The following is an 11599-nucleotide window of genomic DNA, read 5'->3' as shown; positions in this document are numbered from 1 at the left end:
ATGGATTGACATTGCCAATAAAAAAATATTCTAAACAAATCAAGTTTTTACTCTACACTATATTTGAAACATTTGATGAAACTGAAATTTTAAATGAAAATGTAATTTAATATTTTTTTTTTTTGCAAAGATAAAGGACAGAATATGTTTGCAGTTACATATTAACAAAGTTATAGTCAGATATATTTAATGAAAACAAGAGTAACACAAAAAAAATCTAGCTTGTATTGTTGTGTTACTTTTGACCCACCTGTGTGTTACTTTCGTCCCTACTGATGGGGTCGAAAGTAACAATGTGCAACTTATGTTCAAAGTGAAATTATACTGAAGTCATTCGACATTTGTACAAAATACCACCTGGTATTGATAGACCACACTTGTGAGTTATTGACCACAGCAAAAATATATCTCTGTCTAAAACAATATCTTTTAAAAATATGTTTTTCTGAAAAATGGTACTTTCGCCCCCGCTCTCCCCTACTTTTAAAACGATTCCGATTCCTAAACCGATTCTTAAAAAACTGAAAAATGACATCAAAGACTATGCTCACGTGCAGTCAGCGGCGGCCTTAAGCATCTGGGGGCCGTTTCAATAACTAATATGGGGCCCTACCCACATAAAACATAAACATAATAGAGCAGAACAAGCAAGGATTCCTGTTGGTTTGCATCAATGATATATTATTTTATTACGTGCACTGTCAGCTTCACGGACAGGCACCTCAACATAGAAATAATCCAACCTTATTTGATTAAAACTATATACAATTATACAGCGTTTTACATTGGAATAAGCATCGCACTTTCACGGACGCCAACGTGGTTTCTTTTGCTGGCACGGCAGTGACAGCAGCCAAGATCTCGCGCACAAGGTCCTCAGCGTCCACATCGCCGAGGGTTTTTTCTATATTTGCGCAGCTTTCTTTGAGGGTGTAACTTTCCACGGCCCTTTTCATTTCCTCTCTTCTATAAATGAAACCAAACAGACCATGAAATGTCTCCATCAACTTGAAGCGCTCACTAGTGCCTGTAATGGCAGAGTTCACTAGTGGGAGAAAACATCTCTCCTGAACTTTTCCTCGGGTGTCACTGTTAAGGAAGGATCCGGATTTTGGGGCTCATACAGAAACTGGCGTTTGGGTTTTTGGCCTTGTGTAGTGGGGAAGACCATTGGCATCTCCATCTCTTCCGCGATGTCTCTAGCATCTGTCTGGGCGGATGAAAGGCCGTTCTCTCTGTATTCCTTTAGGAATTTAAGAACATATCCCACCTCGTACTGTAGCACATCAATCCCAACTTGTGGGCTCTGGAGCAGCTTGCTGACACGATTAACCTCATGTAGAATGTTGTACCAGATGATGACAGTAAGCAGGAATTTCCAGCTCGTTATCTCCTGTTCAAGGCCTCTGGCAGCAGACGCAGTCTCACTGTCACCTGATAATAACAATAATGTTGTTTTTTAAATTTCAACAATTTATAATGACGCTTTACAATGCCATGGGCCGCTGTCCATTGTACTGAAACTGCTCAATATAATCCTGGCACCGGGTCTGGTTTAAGTTTTTAATTAGGTTAAAAACACCCTAATACGTAGCCTAACACATTAAAATCATAGACTGTCTATCACAAAGCAAAATAACACACACTCGACTCGTACATACCTTTTTTTGTTGCATGATCGACCAGTGAGAGAAGAGCTTCACCGACAGCAGGAAGCTGATAGCGCAGCACTTTCACACTTTCCACGTGGCATTCCCATCGCGTGTTGGATATGGCCTTTAGGGTCATCTGTGGTACGTTTGTCTTGAAAATCTCCCATCTCTGTTTGGAGGAGCTGAAAATTGTGTACAGACGTTGCAGCACCCCAAAGAAGCTCACAGACTCCACTGTTGACTTCGCAGCATCTACAATGACGAGGTTTAGACTGTGGCTGGTGCATGGCATGAACAGTGCTTTTTTGTTGATATCAAGCACCCTTTTCTGCACACCGCTATTTTTCCCCCGCATGTTGCTACCGTTATCATACGCCTGTCCCCTGCATTTTTCGACATCCAGGCCTAACTTCTCCAAATGCTTCAAGAAGACATCTGTTAGCCCTGCGCCTGATGTGTCAAGCACTGGTAGGAAACCGACAAAATGCTCTCCAACAGTAGCCCCGGCACCGATTTGGCACTTGACAAAGCGCAGTGTCACAGAGAGCTGCTCTATGTGTGCAGCATCCGGGGTGCAGTCCATTATCACAGAGTAGTAATGGGATTGTTTTACTCCTTGTATTATTGCTTCCACTGTCTTGTCTCCAATAAGAGTGATCAGCTCATTTTGTATAGTTTTCCCCAGATAATGGTCAGCCTATCTCTTTTGTCTCAGCTCGTCTGACATGCATCACTGGGTCAAACTCTGCAAGCAGCTCCACCACACCTAGAAAGTTTCCATTGTTTGTTTCATGTAGGTTGGAATTGTGGCCACGGAAAGCAAGGTTTCGTTCTGCAAAGTGACAGACTATGGCAATTAACCTTTTCATGACGTCGTTCCACTGTCCTTTTTTCAACATTTGCATTTCTTGATATCATGATGTCAATGGTAGGCTACTGTGCGTTTTTACGCGCTTCTCCAGCTCGCGCCAGCTGTCCATATTGACACAGGGGGGTATTAGATTTTTCATGATCCTAGAGTGTGAGAGAGTCGTTCCCACATTCTGAAACCTCTGTGAGTGAGACTACTCGTCCGCTTGCCAAATAAGGTACAGCAGAAACAGAAGACTGAATCGGATGATTTTGAGTACACTAACCATGACCTGCGTATCTTTTCTCCATTTTTCATCTTCATGAAATACCTGTCCTTGGTAAAACGGCGGTGTGATTGGCTTTGTGGGAAGTTAAACTCCTCTATCTGAACGGGACCGCTCCTAACAATATCAATTCGTTGGTCATCGGCTCTGGCCAGCACCCCGGGTCTGTCTCTGTAAACGGGGCTTTCTCCCTGGCATCTCCCTCACCTGTCTCTGCGGTAGGAACTTCATCATCATGTTCTTGTTCTACTAACAATGTTTGGTCATCATTATTGCCAGCAGTTTGAGTTGAAGACGGATAATCTGTATTTTGGCTAGCATCTTGTGACGGGGGTTTGGCCGCTGCTGTCGCCGGTAGGGTTACAGATGCTGGACCAAAGAAAGATGTCACTTTTGGTAGACTGAATAAAGCTTTTCTTTTGTTGTCCGATATCTTTCGTTTTTCAGCACCACTGGCATATGTACGTTTCATTTCATCTTAAAATTCTTTTCCTCAAAATAACATTTTAACCTAACGGCAAAAAGGCAAAGGTATAAACACATAAACTACCGATATTAGATTCAGATCGCTTAAGCCGTTCGCGGGGGCAGTAAACGTCGCCATGGTAACCGCGAGTTCGATCAATCAGAGACGTCAGTGTTTTGCTTAGAATTGTGGGTAGTGTAGTATTTCTCCAGAAGATCGCAAATAACAAGGTTGATTTCATACCTTGTGGCTTTTATAGGAGCAGAAACTTTCGTTTCACAACATAGCTCGTGGTCAATCTACCTTGGATGGTTTAGACATTATGGCTGAAAATCAATATCCTACGGAGAAAATGAATAGGATTTTGCTGGTCTGTTGGGGTCCCCCTTGGAGGGCGGGGCCTGTTTCAATTGAAACGGGTGAAACATAGGTAAGGCCGCGTCTGCGTGCAGTGAATGGTTAATATGCTTTTACGTCCGTTTTGGTGAGCCCAGAGGGAAAATATGGCATTTTAAAAGTAGCCTACATTTACAGTAGCTAGCTAACGGTAGACTACAGAGAAAGTGTGACATTTTTACGTCCGTTTCGGAGCGACAGAGCGACAATTGATTGTGATGCAGAGTAGAGTGCCAGTGCTGTTTTCTCCTGCTGCATTTTTCTTCCATTTTTGCCTTGGATACTATTTGTCCGTACTGTATATATTACAAAACAAATGTTAAAAGGAATTGTACTTGGCATATCTTTGGTTTATTGGCGTTTTGTAATGTCAAATCACTAAATTGATAGTTAGCATGGCTATTAGTTATGACTCAGCATTTTCTGTTGCTATAAGTTGTGGGTTTGTACTATACTTTGGGTAGCTGTTCATCTCATGTCTGTTTGTCTTTTGCTCTTTGTTACAGTTTTACAGTATAAAACAATAAGGAAAGGAAAGTTTCTTCGTCGAACCCCAAGAAAGGTTATGCCTTGTGTTTTTTGGAGAACTTTAACAGTGGTTAGCTAACTGTCAATCTTTGAAGAAGCAACTCATTGCAAGGACAGTATACTGAGGAAAACCTCCTTTTAGGGAGAAACCTCGGACAGACCCAGGCTTTCGGTGGACGGTTGTCTGCCGGTGCAGGTGGGGGTATGATGAACAGTGGCAATTATAGTCACAATAAAGATAAGGGAACTATGACCTGAAATAGTAGTGACTGTTTTAGATGCATTCATTTGTTGCTAACTCAGGATAAATTAGAAAAGCACAGCAGGCTGTTTTGTGAATTGACAGATTACACTCTGGACAAAATGAGTCACAGGAAGTTTGAATCAAGTCTGGATTCAAACTTTACCACCCAGGATCGTCTGACTGTGAGGTGACAGAGCTAAACACTGAACCAACATGACAGCCTCATTCTGAAGTTTCACCTTCATGAAAATTAAGAGAACGAGAAATAAAATGACCTCAAATCCACAACTACACAATATCTGTTGTCTCATATCTGCCAGGACTCAACTAAACTTCTTCACACTCAAACTCTACCAAATTAATTCTATTACTACAGTTTCTTTAAAGTCTGTGTAATAAATCCTCTTTATTGACTGAGTGCATCAACAAAATGTTGGTTGTAAAAAGCAACAAGTGATAGAAAACTGCTCCTTTCTCTGTGACAAAGCTGTTTTAGTGAGGAAAGTTGAAAGGACAGAGACTGACTGACTCTAAACATGAACACTGTACTTTGTGGTGATTCAGGAGGAAAAGTTCCTCAGTTATACTCTCATATCAGTTTGACATTTTCTCTATCAGCTTTGTATGATGTATAAGAAAACATACTTTGTTCATGTTTATCATGTAAACCTTCAGTTTGTTCACACAAAATTGCATCAGTGATGCAATGGTATTACAAATTATTTATGTGACATTATTGGAGGCAGCTGTGTACTACAGTAAAGTAACATCCATTGTTTCAAAGACAGAATGTACAAAAGTAAAGTAGGGAAGAAGAAAAACTTGAGAAGTGAGTTAATTTAAAGGACAATTCTGGCGCAAAATGAACCTAGGGGTTAATAACATATGTGTACCGAGTCAAACGTTCTCTGGGATCTGTTTTCATGCTAATAGAATGTGTCGCTAGCTTGAAACAAGCTACCGCAAACCGGGGGTTAGCTGCTAACGCTAGCTTTCGGAGCACAGGGGAAATCACGTTTTGATACCACTAACAAGGCTCGAAACAGCACCACACTTAAACGGTAGCATAATGAGGGTCCCTACATGCAAATCGAACCATTGAGAACTTTGTAAGTGTACAGACAGTTTATTACAAAGATAGATTATAAAGACAGTAGCATTAATGTTTACATGCGGCCGCCATTTTCGATAAGTCATGAGCAGTCGAATGATGAACCAGTAACCAGTAACATAGCTCAAACACAGCGTTCATGATTCATTTTTTTTTTTTTGTGATCAAATGTTTTTTTTTTATATTATTAAAGGAAATAAACAACTACAAACTACAAACAATACACAGAGACAGAGAACGTGTCCCAGGGCCAGAAAGAGAAAAAAAATAAATAAATAAAAAGGGGACGAAGAGGAAAGACGGGAGGGAGGGAGACAAAAACAACAAGCAGAAACAGACACACACAAACACATACACAAACACAGACAGACACAGCCCGGACTTCACAGCCTCAGCAATGTTCACCCAAGTGTCCAGGGTCTTTCCTGGCGCTCCATTGATACGTGCCGTGGACAGCTCCATATACACTACATCCAAGTAGGAAATGGTCCATGTGCGGATAGACAGGTCGTGAGGTGGTTTCCAACGAGTTGCAATCATTTTCTTTGCAGCTGTAAGTCCAGCAAATACAGCATGTTTCTGAGTTCCAGAGAGTTGAAGGGCTGACAGATCATTCAAAATCAAAACACTGACAGAAACAGGCACAGTAACATTAAACAAGGCAGATATTTTGGATGCAATGCTGTTCCAGAACCGACTGACGGGAGAACACTCCCAGATAATGTGAAAATATGTGCCTTGTGCTTTTATTGGGCAGAGGGTGCATAATGGGCTGTTAATTATATTCATGTGGTGCATTTTCACAGGGGTGAGATATGTCCTATGAATAAAATTGTAGTGAAGCTGCTGGTGGTCCGGATTGCGTGATACTTCTGGAATGCTAGACCATACATCATGCCAGTTGAGATCGATACTCAGGCCTGGGCAATCGTGTGCCCAGATCCTCTCAATAGGGGGGCAGAGCGGCCAGATACCACTAAGAACTGATAAAGCTTAGATACCATACCACAGTTTTTAGGGTGCACAGTAAATAACTTCCGGATAGGATGGATGGGCAACGGCCTCTGCCAAGGGACACCGTATGCCTTGAGTGCTGATCTTAATTGAAGGTAAAAGAAAAAAGAGGAACGTGGTAGATTGAATGAGTTCTGCAAGTCAGAAAAAGGCAGCCAATCTCCACATATTGATAAGATGTGAGACGATGGGGCAAAAGCGTAGCTGCCACTGTTTATTAGAAATATTGGCAAAAGAACGTCATGGAGGGACCAAGGCTCTATAATAGCACTTTCTAAGGCACGCCAGCAGACAGACACATCTGGGCTAAACCAAGTTAGAAGGGGCCTCAATACGAAGGCCCAGAGGTAATGTTTGAAGTTGGGAACAGAAAGGCCACCATCCTCTTTCCTTCTCTGTAAAGTGGACATCTTTGCCTTTCCAGATAAATTTAGATACTGCTGATTGTAATTTACGCCAGTAGTCAGCAGGAGGGGAGAGAGGTAGCATAGAACTCACAAAATTAATCCTGGGTAACACATTCATTTCAACCACTGAGATACGGGCTTGAATCGACATGGGGAGACTCATCCACTTTTCCATATCTTTCAAAACATTATTTAGAGCAACCGAATAGTTATATTTCACAATCTGGTTTAAGCAGGGGAAGACCTCAATGCCCAAATATTTAAACTGCTTAACAATGGGGATGGGGATGTTAGTAGGGATGATTGAATCGCGGGCAGAGTCATTTAAATGAAGTAGTGCAGACTTTGACCAGTTAATTTTAAAGCCTGCTAAGCTTCCATACTCCTCGCATAATGATAGAAGATGAGGAAGAGATCGAGAGGGGTTCTCTAAAAAAACCAAAACATTGTCCGCAAATGAGAGATGATGCTGTGTACTACGAATGCTTATTGGTGACACCATAACTGACTGGCGAATAGCTTGAGCTAGAGGCTCCAGAGAAATGACAAATAGTGCAGGACTCAAGGGACAGCCTTGGTGTGAGGATCTAGAAACAGGAAATAAAGAGGAAGAGGTGCGACCGGTTAAGACTCGAGCTGAGGGATTAGAATACAAAACTTTAATCATACCAATGAAAGTTTTACCAAAACCCATCACCTCTAAGACTGACCATAAAAATGGCCACTCAAGCCTGTCAAAGGCTTTCATAGCGTCAAGAGAAAGAAGTGACATTGGGGTCTTACTGCCGCATCAACAATATGAAGAAGACGTCTAACGTTATCTGCTGCTAGTCTCGTTTTTATGAATCCTGTTTGGTTAGGGTTCACTAATTTAGTCATATGAGACTCCAAACGATGGGCTAGAAGCTTTGCGAAGATTTTTATATCAGCGTTGAGCAGGCTCAGAGGTCGATAGCTAGAGCACTCTGTAGGATCCTTATCTTTTTTCAAGAGTAAGGAAATTAAGGCTGTGTTAACATCCCTTGAGAATTCGCCCTTTTCAATAGAGAAGTTAATCATTGGGCCCAACTGTTCCCAAAAAGTTGCATAGAATTCAGGGGGAATCCCATCAAAGCCTGGAGATTTTCCTTTTTGCATATTCTGTACTGCCACCTTTAACTCTTCGATAGCAATCAGTTTGTCCAAGCTAGCTGATTCCTCTGTTGATAACTGAGGCAAATCAAGCTGATTCAACCAGTTGTCGCAGTAAGATTTATCCAAAGTAACCTCTGATTCATATAAATTGGAATAGAATGTCTGAAAGGATTTATTTATTTCAACAGGGTCAGTTCTAATATTACCATCTGAAGATTTAATAGCTGGAATATCTGCAAAATAATCACTGGATCTTAACCTCATTGCCAAAAGATGACCAGGTCTAGCACCCTGAAAGTAATAGCACTGCCTTGTTCTGTGAATTAGAAATTCAGACTTCTGATTCAGAATGTTGTTTATTTCCTTCTTGACTAGAGATCACTCTAAATATATTCGGTCCGTAAAAATTAGTTTGTAACAGTGAGTCTAATCTGGTAAACTCAGCTTCAAGATTTTGCGGTCTCAGTGACGTAGCTTTGCGGGTATTGGAGCAGAGCAGAACAGTATGGTGTTGCTCCTAATAAATCCCTTTATCGCATCCCACAATATTCTGGGGTCCTCTACAGAGCTGACATTAATGTCTGCAAATATCTGGAACTCTGAGTGATGTAGGATTCATTTTTCAATAAGGAAGCGTTAAAGCGCCATCTAACAGCACGCTGAGACAGGCGGTCTAAGGTGGTGGCGCAAAGAACCCCTTTGTGGTCAGACAATGCCATTGGGAGCAGCACCGCTTTGTCAATTGAATGAAATAATTGGGGGGGATGCAAAAAGAAAGTCTATTCAGGAAAAAGATTTATGTCTACCTGAGAAAAAAGAAAAATCCTTACAGGTGGGATTAACTGTACGCCAAATATCTATAAGGCCCAAGCTGCTGGCCCATGATTTTGATTTTGTAGCCTGAGCTTGGTCCCCAGTGACCTTTGCGTTCGACCGATCAATATTTGGGTCCCACACAGCATTGAAGTCCGCATCAACAACTAAAGAACAGTCCGTTAACTCCAGCATTTGATTGGTGAGTGTACCATAGAAACCGCCATCAAAAACATTAGGAGCATAGGCTGACACAAGTGCAATTTTCCTAGAACTCAATTCTACTACAGCAACCACGATTCTGCCTGTATTGTCTGACCAAGAGGACAAAACTTTAAGCGGGAGATTCCTTTTAACAACAATGGCCACTCCTTTAGTTTTGGAGCTCGCTGATGAGGATGCGATGGTATAATAGAATCTGTTGGCTAAGCGGTCGGCATCACTTTGCAGCAGATGTGTCTCTTGCAATAATGCAATGTCGACATTTCTCTTTTTAAGTAGGGCCAGGGTGCTGGCGCGCTTGTGAGGTGCATTCAAACCACCACAGTTCCAAACTAAAAATGTAAGATCACCCATTATCAAAAAAGATATGTTCTAAATGAAGACAGATGTGGAAAAGCAACATGCTGATGCCCTTCACCTTGTCAAATCCCAACAACAGTGCATCCAGAGTAAAGTCCCTCACAGCACAAAACATGTAAGACACAGGACAAAAACACATGAGACAGTGACACGAGAGGGGGAGACGGAGAGGGGGGGGGGCCCCGCCAGGCTAACACTAAAACTAGGTCAGTGATCAGAGGTCAAACACGGGGCAGTACAGGGAAATAGCGAATATGGGCCCTGTTAACATGCTTGTAAGATCAATTTGGATCCATACTAAATTAGCTTTGAAGTAACCACATTTCTCATCAACAAAAAAAACAACAAAAAAAACAGATGGTGACGAACACTTTTCAACAAGACAGAAATGTCATTCAGAAACACAGGCTCTATAATTATATCAGACAACAGTGCGATCAGATAACAGCGCAGTAAAACGAGTTCACATTAAGAGATCAACACAAACCAAGAGTCCAAGTTCATCAGGCAACCGTCTTAAGCGTGAGCTTCCTCCACGGCGTCCTCCGCGATGCTGGTCGTCTCTGCTGTCACTGTCCGAAGAAGAGCAGCGCGTGCCACATAATCCTCAGCCTCTTTAGCGGAGGTAAAAGCTCTCTATCGCGGGCCGTCTTTTATCTTCAAAGTGGCTGGATAGATCAGGAAAAAATCCAACCCTTTGGCTCGCGCTGAATCCATGACTGGGGAGAAGGCTTGGCGCCGCTTGACCGTGAAGCCGCTGTAGTCTGGGGCGAAGCGGATCTTTCTACCCGCGACCACAGGCGGGGATCTCCGTGCAGCCTGCAGAATTGCCTGTCTGGTTGTGTAACGGAGCACATTGAAAATCAGTGTGCGATTGTCAGTGTTGCTCCTCTTTGCGCTGTCACTGTAGATTCGGTGAGCTCTCATAATTTCGATCTGGACATCTGACAATTCCGGGAACCACTGGGGCAGAGAGCGCGAGAGAAACTGAGTAGCATTAGAGCCTTCTAGCCCTTCCTTTAGCCCGATAATGCGAATATTGCATCTACGGTTTCTGTCCTCCATATCTGCCAGGTTCACCTGCAGCTCTTGGAAAGTTTGGCCGTAGCCGTCGAGAGTATTTCAATTGCTCTCCACGGCTGTTTTGAGAGTGTTCATATCAGATCTGTTAGCGTCGAGGCTAGCAGTCAGGGATGCTAGCTGAGCATGTATAGCAGTTAGCTTCTCGTCGCTCCAAGAAAAAAGCGACTCAAGGTAGCCCTTCTGTCTCTCCAGCACTGCATCTGCCATTGCGTCCATGTCAGCACGTTGAGTTTTGTTCTTGTTTGCCATTCTGCTTCAAATGACTCTGTCGAGCACAAAGTGATAAAATATCAGTGGTGGAACCACAAAAAACAACTATTTGACGAGGTTAGGCCGGGAGCTAAAACCCTAAGCTGCCATCTCTGTCGAGCTGATCACGTCACTCCCCAGCGTTCATGATTCATGATCATACAAGAACACCCCTCCCCCACTGGAAGTTACACGGGCTTCAAAGAGACAGAGTCTAATAATATGATTTCTAGTAATACTTCGTATTGTCATTACTAGGAATAAAAAAAAAACAATTGCACAGTTCTATTAGGAAAAAGTAAGAATATGTATATTGTACAAGTAAAGTTGAATAAGTAAATTGTAAGAATATGCATCTCCATGTGTTCTTGTCTTGATATTATGTCTTATTTGTGTATTTGTATTTTTGTATATTATGTTGATATGTGCCTATATGTATATTGTTGTCTCTATTGTACAGTATGTTACTACTACGTGTCTATTTGTTGAATGCATAGAGAGTTAACACCTAGCAAAGTCAAATTCCTTGTCCAATAAATCTGATTCTGATTCTGATTGTACAGTTCTATAATATATTGCAAACACCTGTCTGTTATCAGTGGTATTGTCATTACTAGGAATAAGCAAAAGCAAAGCAATTGCACAGTTATATTAGAAAATAGTAAGAATATGTATATTGTACAAGTTGAATAAATAAATTGTAAGAATAAGTAAATTGTATACTATACTACTATAATATATTGCAAATACCTGTCTGTTATCAGTGATTTTATAATATAACAGT

The sequence above is a fragment of the Sander lucioperca genome, chromosome 9 (genome assembly GCF_008315115.2).
Source record: "Sander lucioperca isolate FBNREF2018 chromosome 9, SLUC_FBN_1.2, whole genome shotgun sequence".
Lineage (NCBI taxonomy): Eukaryota > Metazoa > Chordata > Actinopteri > Perciformes > Percidae > Sander > Sander lucioperca.
The sequence above is the reverse complement of the archived record's forward strand: the minus strand, read 5'-3'. Positions refer to the sequence as shown.